The sequence below is a fragment of the Rhinolophus hipposideros genome, assembly GCF_964194185.1.
Source record: "Rhinolophus hipposideros genome assembly, chromosome: 6".
Classification (NCBI taxonomy): Eukaryota; Metazoa; Chordata; class Mammalia; order Chiroptera; family Rhinolophidae; genus Rhinolophus; species Rhinolophus hipposideros.
The window spans coordinates 24,598,729-24,615,066 of NC_138052.1; the positions used below are offsets into that span (position 1 = coordinate 24,598,729).

At 36.6% G+C, this 16,338-nt stretch overlaps 1 protein-coding gene across 2 annotated transcripts in view; it reads left to right on the top strand.

The window, feature by feature from the left end:
- ARHGAP15 (Rho GTPase activating protein 15) overlaps positions 1-16,338 on the top strand; it is a 625,881-nt gene that overhangs the window by 55,744 nt on the left and 553,799 nt on the right. The window lies entirely within an intron of this gene.

Genomic DNA, 16,338 nt, shown 5'->3' on the forward strand with positions numbered 1-16,338 from the left:
GCCTTTCTTGATATTTCCAGGATTATCTTCGTACCCTTTCATCTTTATCTTTTTTATGAGCAAACCAAGTCCAGGCAGGCATTCAGGACATAGAATAAGGAGGATAGTTCTTTTCTTCTGGCTTTTGTTCCTTCATTCTGGGAGAGCTTTCCACCTGTGGTATTTTTCAACAGTGCTTTCCATTTTCATGGACTATCACCGTTTTGTTTTGTTTGACAATGATTTTGGAGTCTCCAGAAACCGACATCAAAATCTTGAAATGGGAAATGCTCTTCTGCTACCATGCGAGGGTGTATGCTCTTATGTAGGGTATCCAGGGAAATTACTACCAATTTTTAGTGCAGTAAACCTTGGCTGATCACAATAATCATTTTGGAAGCTTTTTTAAAAATACAGATTCTTGAACCCAATCTAGACTTTAAAAATCAGAATCTGGCTTCTGTTACTCACTGGGGGCCAAATCTTTCTGGTCTCAGAGTTAAACAAACAAAAAGAACTAAGAGGTGTCCCCTCTATCGGCCAGCTTCTGCTGTGACACAGCCTATGAAACTAATAACACTATACCATACAATATTAGCTTGCATTAAGAAGCTAGAGATGTCTATCTTCTATGCTGCAACGGTCCAACTCTTTCTATGTCTTAGAAAATCTGGACATAACTGATTATGTCTTAGAAATTCTATACTTTTTTATACTTTATCAAACATTTCCATAAGGGATATGCATGTGTGTCTGAGAGAGAAACAGAGAGAGAGAGAGAGAGAGAGAGAGAGAGAGAGAGAGAGAGAGAGAGAGAGAGAGAGAGAGAGAGAGAGAGAAGAAGATGGGGAGAAGGGAAGGGGAGAGGAGAGGCGAGGAAAGGAGAGAATGTTGAGTAACTTAAGAACCAACACGACATCTCCCACATGGCTTCACAATCTTTGTGGGGGTTTCTCTCTTCTGTTGCCATCCATCAGAAAACCTCAATATCTATTAGGGTGGGAATTAATACATTTTTCAAGGACTGGCACTGATAAGACTAATGTTTCATGGTGAAAAAAAAAAAACTTAGAGATAATTTACACAATCATGTTTCCCAGCTGCCTCAGTCCCCTGGCTGGAACAAGGTCACAAAGGATTTAGGTGAGATGGTATTCTATAATAAGAAATCTGTCTATATGTAGCAAGGACCCCACTAGGTAACAGGAGTACTAAGAATATAGTCCATTCCAAGGAAAGAGAATGAGAAGAATCTTGGAGGAGGCAGCCCTTCAGTTACCAAGAATGGTTCAGGACAGGCATTCTCCAACCTAGGAGAATATGGGGGTACTAAAGTTTAGCTGTCAAGGATGGGACATCAATATTGCCGATAAATCCTATACCAGAGGAAGGTAAAGAAAATAGGGAAGGACCATAAGAATTCTCAGATTTGGACCTAACATTTTGGCCTTAGTAACAGCAGAGATGCAGGGTAGGTTTCTTACTGACTTTGAGTCTTGAGAGTCTCAATGAGTATTCATCCTTTCAAGATAAGGGACATAGAGGACTGACATATCCCTGCTGCATTCTGACTGGCTCTGAAGCTAAACTAAGCCCTTTAGAAGAGCTAGTCTTCAGAATTAGGATTAGCAAAGGTAGGAGAAAGTCAGCATGGCTGTTGGGTATTGTCAAAGATTATAATTTATTCATAAACAGTGAATTATTTATTCATAGCCAATGATTAATTATTATAGCTTAAAGAGGTCTGTATTATTGGAATTATAGAGATTTAAGTTCTCTTTCAGATTTAACTCAAGTTTCTTCTGTGTAAAGGGAACAATGATCAATAAGGAATGTGGGAACTACAGTGGGCACCATGAAAGACTACTATTTTTGTTTGTACTAATATAGATATATCTTTGAAAAAATAATCAGAATATTATAGAGTTCTAAAAGGATCTTATACAAAATAGAAGCACACTAAGACAAAATAAAAGTATATAGCAACTGAAAGAGTCACACAGTTCTAATATGAGTTTGAGAATAGGGCACTGTTTAAAACACTCTGTAGATTTATCCGTTTTAGATTTTTTTTCCTTTATCTTAACACTAGATAAACAAAGATAAAATGTTGTCATGTTGTAAGTTAGTTTACTGGAAGCAAAATTTAAAAGAAAAAGACAGTGTCCCTAAACTGAAGTTGGAAGTTGAAACCAAATAATAAAGTAGTCTTTATAAATCATCAAGTTGGCATGGTGGGATAAAAGACAGGATGTAATATTAGGCAAACTGGAAGTTTCTCTACTGTATTGCCCTTGCTCTTCAGAACTCTTTCTTTCTCTTTGACTAGTAGCCCATGGCAGTCAACTGTAACTGGGGAGGTCATAAGCCTGGCAGCCCAGTCTCATAAAGAAAGGACAGAAACATGTAAACTGAAATGATATGGCTGCTGATGCAGCTTGTTGCTCAGGTAGATTATATTTTGAAGTCTATGGTGTGAGCTGAATTGCAAAGAATAGCATTCGACAGGGTGAAGAATTATATACACTAAAGAGAAAGCAAGATATTTGAGGAGGCAAAAGCCTTCTCAAGTGCCTTTGGCACCAACAGAAAGTCTATGTGTATAAATGTGACCTCAAAAAATTGGACAGCATTCCATAGCCCATAGAGGGATAGCAAGTTGGACAAACTTAGTTAATTGTATTGCCTACTTAGGAATTCTCTCTTATGACTTTGACTTGAATACAGCAGGATTATTTTTTAAATTGTTTTATTTTTTAATTACAGTTGACAAACAGTATTATTATTAGTGTCAGGTGTACAACATGTATATAACATGTATAGACATGTATATAACTTACAAAGTGATCATGGCCATAAATCTAGTACCCATCTGATACTATACATAGTTGTTGCCATGCAGCACCCTACCCGTCTGTCCTCTCGTACCTACCCCTGAAGAGAGTCTGTGAGACGGATCCTTTCAGGGGCTTTGCTACACCTTTGTGCTTATACCTTATGTCTCTCCTTATTTGGCCCCAAAGGATGGCTGGTTAATCAATGACGGGTAAGATTCCTCAAGAAAGGAACAACCTAAGAGAGGCACAGTCACATAGGGGTCATCTGGAGAACTTGCAGGGTTGATAGAGGTGGGCATAGACCCCCATCTTCCCCCAGCTAAGGAGAGCTTCTGCCTCTGTGGCTACATTCCTTCCCACATCCTGCTTGGGAAGAGATTCAATGATGTGATAACCTCAGCTCTCCATCTATTCATATTAGTAAGTTTCAGCATAAAGGTTTTGTCCCTTGGGGAGGTACTTACAACAATTATTAAGACATCCTGTGGCTTTCGTTTCCACTCTCTGCAAGCAAGGGTGATTGGTTTGAATCAGTTTCCTATTATAATATATGAAATTCACAGATCTTGAGATTAACAAGCTTTGCTTCCTCATTTGTTAATCAATAAAAGCTATGCCTTGGCCTGATTCAGGGTTCAGTCCTTGAGGCTGGAGTCCCTTGGCCCGCTTACATTCCATTCTTGGCTACAGTCTTTCTTAACCCTGTGCCACCCTTCTCTCTTCCCACAACTTTTGTCGTGCAGGACATGACACATAGTTATTTCAATATATTGACTGTATTCCTTATTCTATACCCTACATACCCATAACTACTTTATAACAACCAATTTGTATTTTTAAAAATTTTTCCCCCTATTCACCCAACCCCAACCCAATCCCAGCTGGCAAGCAAGAAAATGTTCTCTATGAGTTTGTTTCTGTTTTGTTTGTTAGTTTATTTTGTTCTTTAAATTCCCATATAAGTGAAATCATGTGGCATTTGTCTTTCTCTGTCTGACTTACTCTAACCAGCACAATACTCTCTAGGTTCATCCAGGTTGTTACAGATGGCAAGATTTTATTATTTTTTATGGTTGATTTATATTCCATTGCATATATGTATGTTGCCTTCATATCTTGGCTATTGTAAATAATGCTGCAATGAACATATGGATGTACCTGTCCCTTTGAAGTAGTGTTTTGGGTTTTTTTGGATAAATACCCAAAAGTTGGATTATCGGGTCCTTGTTTGTCTCTGTTACAGACATTGTTTTAAAGTATATTTCTTCTGGTATAAGTATTGCTACCCAGCTTTTTTTATTTTTCATTTCCATTAAATATAGTTTTCCATCTCTTTGGTTTCAGTCCACGTGTTTCTTTTGATTTGATGTGAGTCTCTTGTAGGCAGCATTTGTAAGGGTTTGTTTTCTTACCCATTCAGCCTTCCTATGTCTTTTGATTGGAGCATTTAATCCACTTACATTGAAAGTAATTATTGATAGATACACAGTTATTGCTATTTTATTATTCTTATTTTCATCCTTTTTTTCTTTTTCTCCTTAAAAAAAGTTCTTCTAACATTCCTTATATAATAATATTGGTTTGGTGTTGATGAACTCCTTTAGCTTTTTCTAGTCTGGGAAGCTCTTTCTCTGGTCTTCAATTCTAAATGATAGCTTTGCTGGGTAGAGTAATCTTGGTTGTAGGTCCTAACTTTTCATCACTTTGAATATTTCATAACAATCCCTTCTGGCCTGCAAAATTCCTGTTGAAAAGTCAGCTGACAGTCTTATGGGACCTCCCTTGTAGGTACCTAACTGTGTTTTTCTTACTTCTAAGATTCTTTCTTTGTCTTTAACCTTTGGTATTTTAATTATGATGTGTCTTGGTATGGACCTTTTTGGATTCATTTTGTTTGGGACTCTCTGCACTTCCTGGGCTTGTATGTCTATTTTACTCACCAGGTGAGGGAACTTTTCTATCATTATTTATTCAAATAGGTTTTCAATTTCTTGCTCTCCATTTTCTACTTCTGGTACCCCTATGATATGAGTGTTGGTATGCTTGATGTTGTCCCAGAGGCCCTTTAAACTGTCCTCATTTTCCTGATTTTTTCTTTCCTTTTTTTTTTTTCTGTTCTAATTGGATGTTTTCTGCTACCTTAACTTCTAAATTTCTGCTTTATCTAACCTACTGTTGATTCTCTCTAACATATTCTTTATGTCATTTATTGTATTTTTTATTTCTGATTAATTCTCTTTTATGTTTTTTTATATTCATTTTTATGTTTACTGTCTCTTTGTTTAAGTGCTCACTGAGTTCACTGAGCATTCTTATAACCAGTGTTTGGAACTCTGCATCTGTTACGTTGCTTGTCTCCATTTTGTTTAGTTCTTTTTCTGGAGTTTTGTTCTGTTTTTTCATTTGGGACATGTTTCTTTGTCTCCCCATTAGGGCCGCCTCTCTGTGTTTCTTTCTATGTATTAGGTAGAGCTGCTATGTCTCCTAGTCTCAGTAGAGTAGCCTTGTGTATAGGTGTCCTGTGGGGATCAGAGGTGCAGTCTCCCTGGTCTCCTGAGCTGAATACTCCAGATGTGTCGCTTGTGTGGGTTGTGTGCCCTCCTGTCATAGTTGAACCTTGGTTGCTATATGCACATTAATGGAAGGGATTGACCCTCAGGCTGATTGGTTGTGAGGACTGGTCCTAACTACAGTGGAGGAACTGTTGTGCAGGGACTGATCCTGTGGAGCAGGATTCACCTTAGCTCTGGTGCCTGCCCAGTGTGTTCTTTGGGTGTGTGTCACCAGTGGAAGCAGCCAAGAGGTGTGTCAGCCCCAGGGCCACCTGGGAGGGACCCTGCTGCATGTTCAACAGCAGCCGATGCCCTGCCCTGAGCCACTTGGCATGAGTCACAAAGCAATATGCAGATGGCAGCCACTTATGATGTGCTTGGAGGAACCTGGGAGAGGCTGAGCTGTGAACTGAGGCTCATTGTTGCTAATGCCAAGCTTAGGGCTGCTCAGCATGAGATATGGGGAACTCCGATGACAGGTGCTGCTTGTTTGTGGTTTGAGAACCTTTGAGAGATCTTAGGAAAGTCTGCAGCATGAGCCGCCACATGTCATTTATAAGGAAAACCACTAGAAGTGGCTTGGGTGGACCTGCAAGTTGAATCCAGCAGGATTTCATGGAATCACCAGAGCATGGTTGGCAGTGTTAACCCAGTGCAGCTGTACGCTGAGATGGGGGAGGACTCAACAGAGTAATAATGGCTTCAACCAGTACTTCTGTCTGGGAGAAAACTGGCCCTGCAGCCCCTCTCCCCCACTTGGAACCAGACCATTCAGTTCCTCTTCATATGTCCCTGGTACCTTTCAAGCTGCTGCCCCAGAACTGGAGCTCAGAGTGAGTGAGTCCATCAGCGAGTAAGTCCCAGCATGGGCACCTGGGACTCTAACAGCTCTTTGTCTCACTCAACCATAATCTCCACTGGTTTTCATAGCCAGAAATTGTGGGGACTTCTCTTCCAGAAACTGAAACACTGGTCTGGAGAGCCTGGTGTGGGTCTGCAACTTCTTGCTCCTCCACAACAGAGATATGCCTCCTGATTTTTAACTGCCACACTAGGTGTGGGACCAGCCCATTTTGCATGTGTACCCCTCCTACCAGTCTTGAGATGGCTTCTTCTTTATATGCTTAGTTTTAAGGCTTTGGTTCAGGCAATTGTCAATGAAGGTTGTTCTGTAGTTTAGTTGTAATTTTGATGTGGTCTTAAGAAGAGGCAAGCACAGTGTTACTTACTCCACCATCTTGACTGAACCAGCAGGATTGTTTTCTTTATCCATATTCCCACCCATAAATTATCTGGGTATTTGGGGATGAAATGGCCTAATGGAAAGAGAGCAGCAGCTTCTACTCTATGTGGCCTCAAGAAACATTGTATCTTGGTGTTGGATCACATGGATAGCTAATGAATATCTAGTTACGTATTATCTTTGAGTTTCAGTTTATAAATCAGTGATATTTATTTAAGATGCTGATTTTATAGATCAAATGACATTTTGGATGTAAGTAAATAAGTAATATTTATTATGATAGTAATGCTAGTTTATTTAGGCAGGACTGAACCCAATATTTTGCTCATAGAAATCATCCAAGAAATACTAATTTAAACTGTAGCTCAATTTCCATATCTTCCAAATGGATATAATCATTTTCTCTATATCATATAATACTGCTTTTATGAAATAGGCTAATACACATGAAATCATTTTAAGAAATAGTGAAAAAAATTTAAATTAATGCTTTAATATTCAACTTAACATTTATTCCATGCCTATTATATACCAAGTGCAATGCTGATTACTAGGATGAACTACACAGTCTGTACCATAAAATAAAAATAAATTTCTTCTCTTTTTAACTTACTTTATCCCTATTGAAACTTTTTTGCCCCATTACTTTTAACTACTAACACCAATTGAAACTCATAAACTTTGAACATTTTCTGTATTTTTCCTTGCTTTAAACTTTTGGTTCTATCACTGATTTTTAATCCAGGATCAGGGTGGGAGCAGATCATAATAAAATGGGAGTTTTTACAAATTACATTCCCCTTAAAGATTCGGCAATATTTCTTAGTTGTGCTATCTGATGCCTCTAATCACTATAATAGTAACAATTATTACTTACAGGCGTGTTTCCTTCAGTTATGTTTGGAGGTCCAAAAAGAATTAAAATCCTTTCTCTGGAAATATCCTTGTTTTATGGTTAGAATGAATTTTGCCTTCTTCACCATGCACTGTAGACCCCCTTTATTAATTACTATTGTAGAATCTATCTTTTTTCAGTATCATCACAAGGACTTCATAAATCCTGTGAAAGTGTTGTATTTCTCCTAAGCAGAAATTTTAAATGATGTTTCATAACATGAAAAGAAAAAATATTCTAAGTTTACAGGAAAGGTATGAAATATATGTATTTTTTTTAAATTTTCAACCTCAAATTCATTAGTTTCACCAAGACCTTCTAACCTCCATCTTATTCCTTTTCTTCTTTAAACTGAGACTTTAAATTAGCTTCCTTTAGCTGTAAAATATCCTATTCCATGAGAAAAACCCCACCAAACACATGTAAAGGACACTTAATAAATATTATTTACGTTCCTTCAGGAAATTTGCCATTAAGTTTCTGTTGCACTCCTGGCCGATATTTCAAAAATAATTCTCAACTCTTTCTTTTTTTATCACTGTTAATTGGGTGTATCTTTCACAATGGTTAGGTGAGGAAAATCAACTTAGTGGTAAAAATTATCAGGGAAATTTGAGCATACGGAGTAGAAATAAAAACCTATTTTCCTAGTGTAAGATTAAAATGTATCAATTTCTATTTAAATCATCTCTACTTACAAAGAGTAAGAATGTGCCTTTTACATTGTGAAAACCTTTATTTTGAAAATTTATTAAGTTAAAGCTTTCTGTTTTAAAGTTCAGCCATATATATATATATATATATATATATATATATATATATATATATACATACATTCAAAATGAAAACTATATATAGTTATATATATACATATATATGTATATATATATACATATATACATATATATGTATATGTATACATATATACATATATATGTATATATATATACAGTTTTCATTTTGAATTTACATTACAAAATATATTTATATTATAAAAATTTCCTTTTAGCATATAATCTAAATCATTGGTTTCTAGGTTTGATTTGCATATGCTTTCCATGTTATGATTTAAGGTTCATATTTCTCATTTTTGAATTGCCTCTGCTTTAAAATCCCTGTCCCCAAACCAATATAATGACCACTGTATCTCTCTTTATCTTTAAAACATTCCCACATGGCCCTATATTTTATCAGCCTTCATATTTCCCTTGAAATGTCTCTTAAATGAACCCCAGAGGATTCTCTCCTAAATTCTCAGGATCACAGTTTGGGAACCATTACTCTATGTGACTGATTTCTCCCCAAACAAACACTTTGATCATTTAAAAATGATGGCCCTTGCCGAGAGCACTAATGAGCTAACTTGAGCGTTGTGGTGGGTACACAATGGAGGATAAAGAAATGGGCTCTGAATTAGACTCCTTCTTTATTCTTTCGTTGGGAGCATTAGTGAGAGAGTTATTTTTTTTAAAAAAAATTAATACAATTTTGGCAGCTTCCCTTGATTTGGAAATGAAAAGTTTTAAATAGGTGACTAGTGAAAGGGCTTCCTTTTTTTCTTTGTAATTTCTGTAAAAATAAGAAACGTGAAATTCTTTCCCTGGACATCCCAGAATAGGGAACAAATGGCACCTCACCTGCTAATAATAACCAAGAGGTTATTTCACAGCTTCTTCCACTCAATGTCCAGAAAGATAAACCTTGGGTTAAATAATAGAATGAATGCTTTTCTCAGCTATGGTGCTAGATGCAAATTTAAGCATTTCACTCCTTGGCTATTTGGGAAGGCTCATTTGCCTGTGTGAAATGCCTTCACTGGACAAGAGAAAACAAGGCCAGAGGGAATAGAAGAGGGGTTGGGGTCTCCACTTACTTTTGCCTTCTCCACTGACCCTGATTTTTTCACTGCCCTGAGTTGGTGCATTAGAGAGTGAGTCATCAATCTGAAACTCTAGGAAGATCAAAGGGTTGACACAGCTACTTTAGGAGGCTTTCTACTAGGGGTCAGAATTCACAAGTTCTTTTGATAATAACAATAGTTAGCACTTCTTGAGCACTTATTACATACCACTTGCCCTTGTAAACACTTTAGAAGTATGAATCCATTGAATCATCCCATAACTCTATGAGCTATAAGCTAGTATGTTCTCTATTTTGTATATGAGGAAACAGACACAGAGAGGTCAAATAATTTGCCCTAAATTATACAGATTAATGGTGAATGCAAGGTTTGAATCCACTAGTTGTTACCTTTGTAATATTGTAACAATTATTCTCTGCTGAACAGATTTATAATTCCTTTTGTATTCAACTTGTAGTCAAGGATCTGATGGGCAAGTGGGACTTTTTCATGATGTAGATTGATTGCCAAGAGTCCTACTTGGGCTAATCTCCCATTAGGTGTGAGAATTGCTTGCTCCCTTACATTCTCTCTCAAGACTATTTGAAGAAAATTTTATTTATTTTAATGATATGTTACAGTTCATGTGTAATCAGTTCTTATTTTCTATCAAAGTTATACATGAAGTTACGACATTAAACACTTTTGATTAAATATAACATTCCTCTGACTTCTCCATCTGTCTTCCTATCAGTCTTACTTCCTAGAAGAAACTGCTTTCAACAAGCTTATTTTGTTGTTGTTGTTTTTATACTAACTTCATATTTTCCAACGCTATGCTTATACTGATTTATCCTGATTTATATATTTTAGGCATAATGTATTGACTTTCTGTTATGATACTTTATATAAGCTTTCTTATGCTCCATACCTTCTTCACTTCCTTCAGTGTCTCATTATAATTCTATCACAATTTTTGTTTCAATCACTAGTTGATATTATTGTGATTTTTCTAAATATTTCCAGTTGAGCCAAGAATTATTATATCATCCTAATTCCTTTGATAATCAACTTTCATGGAGTTAATGATTGACTAAGTTGAATTTATTTATATTTTGTCATACCTAGAGATAATTTTCCCAAAGATGCCAACATATCTGTCAAATCCTTTTGTTTTCCAATCTTTTTCTTATTTCTTCTTTTCTATGATTCATCTCTTTGTCTTTTTCTATTTCCTAACATCTTTATCACTCTTATCCTCTAAAACTTATGTTGATTTAACAAATGTATTTATTTATATTATTAATTTTCAAATGCCTCTATTGTTCCTGTTTTTTGAATTTTGTATATTTTCTTATTTCTCGATAATACTACCAATGGCATATTTTTAAAGTTTTCATCTGTTTTTGTATTATTTCTGCTTATTTTGGGTTCCTTTTTATGTTTGCTTGTTTTGATATTCCTCTTTTGTTTTGTGACTTTCCTCAAAGACTTTAGCTTCGTTAAAGCAGAAGTTATTTTATTCAGCACTTAGAACATTGCACTGTGTATATTGATGTTTAATAGATATACTTATATATAACATAGTAAATGTAATACAGTAGTTATGTAGCATTATACTATATTGCATAGTATAGCTATATAATATAGCATATATTATATCATTATTACCTATAATATATAAGCATTATATGTTGTATACTATTATACAGAAGGTGCTAAAAATGTATACACATTTTAAGAAAGGAAAAAACTGTATTAAAATTGTAATACTCAATATATACCGATAACAACAGATGAATACAAGTCATGTGTACACATTTTTTGGCACTCCTGTTATATCATCTATTCATTAATTTATTCCTGGTAATCCATGCCTGCATATTCATATTTTAAAAGGAGGCACTAAAACACGCTGTGTGATTAGAGTTGGAGTGCTGGGCTTGTTGACTGACAAGTGTTTCTGAAGAACATGTTGAAGCAAGCTTTTCATTGAGGAGATCTAAGTTTCAATAGCTGAAGGACGTTGAAGACATTCAGTCTCCTAGAGAAAACTCCTCAAGTCTTCTGCATGAAGGGTTACAATTTTGCCTCTGGCATTTATGGGAGAATTGTTGAGAAGGGGCTGAGTTTCCCCTTGCTTAGTATGTAGGTAGACTTCAGTCCCCTAGTGCATAGTCCCACAAGTCTCTCTCCTTCTGTAATGCCAGACAACCACGATTCAGGACTCTAGAAGCTGCCTGGTTGAATGTCTTTCACATAGAGGTCTGGGAGCAGGCACTGGCAATGCATAATGAATGACTGTGGGGTTCCAGCTTTTCTGAATGATGGATGTTGTATGCAGTCTTGACTTTGTCTTTCATGATATCTGGTGCTAGCAAGTGATAAGCTTTTGGTGGTTCTGTGAAGAACAGAGTACTTATTAACTTTTTTGTCATTAATGGTCTCATCTTCCACTGCTGAAAACACTGAGGTTGTAGTGACTTTCATTGTATGAAGTAATTACAATGCTTTCATATACTTTTTATCTTCCAAACATGTTTTGAGATTTATCATCCACTTTCCTCACATTCTTATTCTTTACAAATATGTTTTTATCCATTTACTCTGACTTTAGTAGATACAGGAGATTAAAGTTTATGGTCAATCCTCAACTTTCAACTAGAAATCCATCCTGGCATCCATACCTCAGGTGGTATAATATCCAGAACACAGAGTCGTTTTCCAACTCCAGGATTCACCAGTTAAAAATCTTTAGCACTATATTTGGGTGAATATAGTAAAGTACACATACTTTAAGTCTATTCATCTTGATTTCGAAAACATTGCTATACCGTATTTGCTGGCGTATAAGACGATTTTTTGGCCCCGAAAAATATGCCTCCAAGTGGGGGGGGTCATCTTATATGCCAGGTACACTTCAGATAGACTGCCCATAGTGCTTGCCCCGTGCCATAGTGGCCTCCCGATGCCCGCCCACTTCATTCCACATACCGTTCAGGCATCAGCAGCGCTGCTGGGTGTATGCTCGGCTGTTATGCGATTTTGCTGTTATGCGATTTTACCACACTCGCAAAATCGCACACAACCGAGCATACACCCAGTATGATAGCGCAAAATCGCGAATCGCGATACCATACTGGGTGTATGGTCGGCTGTGTGCGATTTTGCGAGTGTGGTAAATTCGGGTTACCGTATATTTCTTTACATATGCATTGAAGATTCGCAATTTTGCGCTATCATGGTGCCTGTTAGAATGTTGAAGAGCTCGCACTTGAGCACTAGTGAGGTCCCAGGGAGATGCTGATGCAAGGGTGGACCAGACTGCTATAGTGACAGGGCGGGCAAACAGGGAGCAGGGACCAATCAAATCAGGCTTTGTATACAGCCAACAGCCAACCACAATACTGCACCATTGTACAGTACAGCATAGAAAATGTCGACCAGTCAAACCCCTATCATCCCTATCATGGCACCAGCCAAAAGAAAGAAGTATGATGCAAATTTTAAACTGAAAGTTATTTGGTGTGTGGAAGGTGTGCGGAAGAGGGGGTAGTCTTATACGGCGAGTATATAACAAACTCTGTATTTTGAGTGGAAATGTTAGGGGGTCGTCTTATACGCCCAGTCATCTTATACGCCGGCAAATACGGTAATTATTTCATCTTAGAAAATGTTCAAGATGATTATAAAGAACTATATCTGATATATGATGAAAATAGAAAATAGACACTTCAGTATAAAATAATTGAGTGGAAGTGTGGCAAACATCATTCCATGTTTTGATCTGCAAACTGTGCAATATGATGGTCAGGTCAAAAGCATTTGCTGAATATCCAGTATAAGAAGCAGTAAGTTCTGTATTTAAAAAGTTTGTTGTCAAAATGCATGAGGTTTTGAATCAGATGAATTTGGATAAATCAACAGCCTCTGACCCTTAGTAATTTTGCAATCTTTTCCCACTTTCTGTAGATTTATAATCTATGCAATGAGTGAAATCATTATTACTACTTCATAGCATGGCTACTTCACAGTACTTGTTAAACACAACTGGCTATAGAACCAAATTGTCTGTGTTTGAATCCTGCCTCTGATACTTAATAGTTGATCTCAGTCAAGCTCAACTTCTTTCACAATTGGATTTAGGTGACTAGATTTTGATCTCTGAGCTGGTGAGATAATGGGATTTAAATGATTGAAATGATGAAACTTTCTGTTTTGAATTGATGTTATACTAGGATGACACTCTTTCAAATCATGGGAGGGGATGATTTTTTGCTTGTGGGAGGGACATGATTTACTGAGGGTCAGAGGTGGAATTGTGGTAGGCAGAATTCTGTGACTTCAAGATGATGATTTCCTGGTGTTCATACCCAACATAATCTGATATCCTTGAGTGTTTAAAGGTTTTTCTAATAAAATATTCCAAAGTATCCTAGAAGGAAACGGTTTGAGTTTTCTAAAGTAAGAAGTCATTTTAAAGGAGTTTCTAGAAGCATGAAAGAATTTTTTACAAGCACATTGGCTTCGTGTTAATTACCCTTTTACTATAATATATTTACCATTTACTAGAAGGGCCGATGAAAGATTGGTATAGTGGAGATTACAATAATGAGGACTGACCATGTGGTTAAAGCTGTATACTTATTAATTTCATTATTTCTAATGCAATCCTATTAAGAATAAGTACTATACTATTCCATATGTTATAGTTGAGAATACAGAGACACCAAGAGGTAAAATAATTTTACCAGAGGGTAAGTAATAATAGAACATAGGACTGTTTAAAAAATAGCAATCTACATAATTGTGTAATGCTATTTAAAAGTAGAGATATATGTATAGCCATATCTCTACCTATTTGTATCTATATCTGTGTATTTTCTCAGTTTTCCCCTCTAGAAGAGGAATCTAAGCCCCAAACATCATATATATTACATAGATTAAGGAACTATTATTCAGCTAGTATCAGTTATTTAAATTGTGGACTAATGGGGGAAGGAATTATTTTGAAAATTCAGCTCTATTTCAGTAAGAATTGATGGAAAGTATTCTATAAGATACTATGGAAATTCATTTGAAAAAGACTACTAACTTGGTCCATATTTTGAAAAGAATGATCAATGTGGTTCTAAAAAGTAGCTTAGGGAAAGACATTACAGACTATTGAAGGTCTTGGTGAATTCAATGAAATAATAGCTCATATGTGTAAAGAGATGCAATACAAAGTTTGAAATGGCCAATCCCATAAAATGTGTTGGACACCATGTTAAGTTCTGTGGATTTTAAGATAAGTAAAACATGACCCTTACTTTCAAGGCCACAGACAGGACATCTGTTTTTTGTCATTTTCTATAAATTACTTGTACGTGATTCTCAGTTATAATCTCAAGATGTGTTAAGACATGAGGAAAATGATTTGCTCTAGTATCTCTAAGAGTTACAGCATAATAATCAAATGGAGGAGTTTTGGGTGATTATACCCATTCTTTGTCTATATTCACCATTATTCCTCAAATAATCCCAAATTTAGTTTTACATAAATATTGTTCTTAAACTATACCAACTTACCTCTTCTTTGACCAGTTCTCATTTAAATATACATCTAAGTAAGTAAGTGGTGCTAACTTGAAGGTCAATCAGGAAAACAGGAATAGGGATCTGTCTTTTACGAAAATGTGCTGCCTTTGAAATTTTTTTTTTTTTTTGGTAGAAGACATGGAAGATTTTTTCTTATGAACCGTATGTTCTTGCGTTTCTGATATCTGGAATCAGTAGCTTGCCAGAAACATTTCCAATCAAAAGCCAGACTAACCCATGAAGGTGTCCAAAGAAGTCTGTCCTGAATACTGAAGATGTTGAACTAGTCCTGACTTCAAACAGTAGATATTTCCACACTTTAGTGGTATGTGACAGCTCTATTCATTCCACAATGTCAAATTCTTTGGTTTTAGCCATTGGGTATTTATGCATTTCTGGCGAGGGAAGCAGAGAAGCCTAATTTGATTCTGGAGCCAAAAGTTTTTAGGCCCTGTTCCTTTGGAACTTGGACGGCAGGATGTTGGCACCGCCTAAAGACTAGGACAGAGCAAGTAGTCACACATAACTAACTGACTCAACAGAGCATATTTAGGGAGAAAGATCATGCCTACACATTGAACAACCATTTTTCAAGGCAGACTGACAGCACCCTCAATTCAATCACCCTTAAATAAACACACAAGGAAATCATGGCTTTAACATACCTTCCGGCACTGCACCTCAATGCTGCCTGATTGGTACGAATGCCACAGGCCAGGCCGCAGATGCAGCCATTACTGTTGTTCTTACTTATGTCTGTCTGCTGTCTGCTAACAAGCATTCATATGCTTTGGATCATTAAAGTCACAACCTCCTATGCCAATCTATTCCTCTCCATGGGCTTGCTGGAGATTGGAACGAGAGATGCTATTTCTGTTTCTTTTTCTTTCTATTAGGACCTCCAGTCAGTGTTATTTCTGAGGTCTGAATATCATAGCTTTCACCCTTGCCCCTATTGAGCATATAAATTGTGTTCCCATTAAGCTTGTTCTTTTTGCCTGATTTATTTTGATTGCTGTTGTATGTGCCTTTTCAATGCAAGGGAAGTGATTTGTTCTGGAGCTGCAACAGACAAAAATTGTTGTAGCTTAAGCTGTTTTCTTGTGCCATTGCTGTCTATGAGAGGTCTGCTGTACTTACACCCATGCTAAATTTCTTCTGACAGACTCCAGGTGGTCGGATTTTCACAATCCAGCCCATTTCAGTGTTAGAACTTGTCATTTGGAGCTTTGTGGATTATTTCCTTTCATCTCACTGTTGGTAGCAGGTTAAGTACATTTATACACCTACCTGTACAAGGCCACATATGTCTACAAGTATAATCAAAGCTGGAAAAACACAACTTTCCCTTCCAGAGAAGGCACAGAGGACACATATTGTAGAGAGAGAGAAAGAAAAAAAAATGTCACTTG